Consider the following 3,827-nt stretch of genomic DNA (forward strand, 5'->3'; position numbering starts at 1 on the left):
GAAAGCTTTGTTTTCCTGTGTGGTGGGCATGTTTCAGTGCCCTGCCTGTGTGCGCAGAATTTAGATGAGAAAGCAAGCGGGTCTTTTTGCTACTCAGTGGGGTTTTGACCACAATAAATCTGGGTGTGTGAGTAATTAACATAATGTTTCCATCCACCCATGGCTCTCCCACAGGCAGGCTCTCTGGACATGCTGGGTGTACAGCTGAATTGCTGGTGACTTCGGCGGGAGGGAGGAGGGGGAGCTTTGCCTGAAGCCCAAATCATCTTTTGTGATTAAGAAATAACAAACTCAGAACACGCAGAACAATTTAATATTAGAGATTCACCAAATCATATTCTCACTAGACTTAAACCTCCTTCTCCCCTTGGACTTCATGTCAGACACTCATTTGAAATAAACTGCAGACCCCTCGGAAGCTTTGGTTTCCGTGCAGGATGCTTCCTTTCTAATTGTTCTTGAATAAGCTAGATGTTGTGTGTTAGCTTGAATTTGGAGGTTCGAGAGGTCTGTATGTCTTCGCCAGTTTTAGGAAGCACAGTGCTCCATAACATGCAGGCTGGGGAATAAAGTATTGTTAATCACAGAATCATCTGATTAGAAAAGTCCAACCTTGTGCTGTTGCTCTTATTCTTAATATTTAGCACTTTTTACCATCAAGACCAGAGCTGCAGATCTTCTCCAGATGACTGATGATTCTCCTTGCTCATCTGGTTTACTCGTTGCTGCCTGGCTGTGGTGAGAGCTCCTCTGCCTTACCAGCCTGCGAAGGGTTGGCTTTTGCAGGAATAAGGCAGGATTAATGTCTCGGGGACCTGGCAGCCCGGAGTGTTCTCGCTTGTATTTCCTGAGAAATCAACTCCCCTGCAAGCACGCCATCTCAGCCAGAGCTCTTTACGTACAGCATCAGCATGGGGATTATTAGTGTGTAATATATGTAAATTGCGTAGTTTTATGTTTTCTATGCCTATTACGCAGCTTCTTGGCTTTCCTGCATACATTTATGGGAATATTGTATTTCCTTTTCAAATTAGCTGTCAGTTGCTCAGCGTATTTTCTTTTAACAAACATTTATTAACTCAAAATTATTAGTGGGCAGCGTATCTATGGGTTAATAAGGGACTTCAGTGTGCTGCTGAATTAACTGATGTTAACGTTGTTATCCTGGTGTCAATGGTCATTGCTGGTTCTTCGATGCAAAACAAAAAAAGCAACTGCAGAAACCACTCGTCTCACCACTGCAGGTGCCCAGTCTGACTAGGGAGCAGATTGTTTTTAAGGCAGGATATCAATATTTTGAACTGCTTCATTTAAGATAAGGCAAAAGGCTTTTCCGGTGTACATGGGCATCCCCTGACCTTGCCATGTGCTTTTTATTAGTGTCAAAGCAGCGGAGGTTGCCCTACGGCGGGCGGTTCGGGCTGTTCACTGGTTTGGAAGAACGCTCGTGGGTTCAGATGGAGCAGCCAGACTCTGCTCATGTTGCTGCCCACGAGGCCACTTGCTTCCTGTGTGGAAGGTGCAGGATCCCTGGGTATAAGCAGTGCTGCTGTGTAGAAGAACAAACGTGTGTAACCTGTCTCCTGCTGGACAGAATTTTTTTTTCCCCTCCATGCCCTCTAGAAAACTTCTCAGCTCTACTTTTTCCTCTTCCTTGTCATCTTCCCCCATAACCAAGTCAAAACGGTAGCTTTAAAGGCTGCAGTTTCAAAATGGGAAGCAGGTTGGATGTTGCATAGCTTGAGCAGAAGATCGTATCAGTCTTGAACAGAGTTTGCAGTTCTTGTGCCATTACCTGGAGCTCAGGAATAATCTTGATAAGACAATTCCAAACCTTTCCGTGAATGGTAGTAAAGATGCAAGCTGTTTCAAGGTTTCTTTCTTCTTCTGTCAAAACATTTCACTGCCCGAGTTTAAGAATTATCCCATAACTCTTCTTGGTGAGAGAGATCTTAGGCAGTTGGCTTAAGTCTTTGAGAGCACTTGGTTTTCATTAACCTGACATAGGGGCCTGATGGCCACTGTCGAATCCGTTAGATATGTTCATACTGTCTTGTGAACTCTGTTTTTAAGGGAAACACAAGAACCAGTGGCTAAAAACTCACGTTTCCTCATTAAGAGGGACAAGGGGGTTGGGGAAGCGATGTTGAATTTACCATCCTTTCCCCTATACTTTCTGTTACATGACTGACCGACTGGCTGCCCACAGAAACTTCTTGTTCGATACAAGTGCCACACCAAGGAGAAGCTCATGATCCTTGTCACAATGACCTTGGCTTGGAGAGCCCTTTGCTTAATGACCCAAGCACATGAGGCAGAGGTCAAGGATTTCTTCGTGTTTTCATGAACATGAGTTTTTGTTTTGGATTTTTTATCAAAAAAAAAAGTTCAGCCAATGGGATTTGATTATTTTTGTTTCAGGAGAGAGAACAAATAGATGGAATCCAGTAGTTTTGGAATTATTATCATGCAAGAAAACCAACATTTATGGCTTGTTTTGTAAATATCACAATCTTTTAAATTTTATGAATACAAATTTATAGATAGTATATAAGAAAATATCTTAATTTAACAACAACAATAAAAAGATGACCTTATATTTGAATGTCAGCTTAACTCCTCACTCTGTACCAACTTCCTTCTCCATCCCCACCATGCTCAAAAGGTTGAGGTGCAGGCGGGTGGGGCTCCAGATCTCCTCTTACAGCTCTGAGAGCTTACATGGAGATACAAAAAAAGCTCTGGACTTTTCTGGAAGTTCAGGCAGTTGTACTGTGACTTCATGAGAATAAATGTTTAGAAATACAATTTAAAGTATTGATGTCTGAGAAATATATATTTGTATCTTTTGTGTTTTGAGTTGGGTAGAAGGTGGGAGGAGAAGAGATCACAGGCAGAGAGCTCTTCTCCTGTGGCAGAGAGCCATCTAGTCCCAAAATTGTGATGAACTGTCGTAAGCAATGTCACACATTCAACTATTTAAACTCAATCTCTGAGACCGCCTGAAAAAGTTATTTGATGTTTAAATTTAGGTATATATTCATATAAATTGTGAGCGCTTGTTCATCTCTGGGCTTTGTTTTACCTTTTCAGATGTCTTGACTTTTGGGAAGCTTTTCCACACAACCAGGAGCTAGAGAATTAGCTTCTCTTTGAATTATTTTGGTAACATTACCCCATCCCATGACTCCCTGATCTAGCACCTGAGAAAAGCCATTAGTTTTGTGACAGACTGTGATGATACTGTGAACATGAGTAAACTCCTGTAGGTGAAAATATAATTCATGAAAGATCAAGTTAATTCTCCTAACTATACACCTCCTTTGGTTTCAGCGGAGCTACCGCTGGCGTCTGGTGGTGTGACATCAGCATGAGGTCTCATTTGATATGAGTATGGAGAAGGTCAGATCACTGGATGATCAAACTCAGGGTATTTGCTCCTATTTTCATTAACCAAGTATGTAGCTGCCATTTGGCACAAAAATGCTTTCTGTTGGTTTCTTCATATATTTGGAGGCAATACTCGTGTAGAAAATGAATCAGCAATGCAGTTCTGGGATCCTATAGGTATAGCTCTGTGTAGCTCATTAATTTCATTTAATCATGTAAAAAATCTCTGATTCTAATCCACTGTAACACCCTTTTTGTGTTTGTTCTTGTGCAATATTTTGGTTTTGAGAGATGTTTCTGTGTTAGCAGCAGGTAATGCCATTCCCCTCGGAAGGAACTGGAGCTTTTCGGTGTTAGTGATGAATGAGGGTATCTGACCCACATCTGTTTTACATCAGAATGGAACATTGCCCTGACATCGTTAGGAGCATTTGTCA

Source organism: Buceros rhinoceros, unplaced genomic scaffold, assembly GCF_000710305.1.
Source record: "Buceros rhinoceros silvestris isolate BGI_N320 unplaced genomic scaffold, ASM71030v1 scaffold27140, whole genome shotgun sequence".
Classification (NCBI taxonomy): domain Eukaryota; kingdom Metazoa; phylum Chordata; class Aves; order Bucerotiformes; family Bucerotidae; genus Buceros; species Buceros rhinoceros.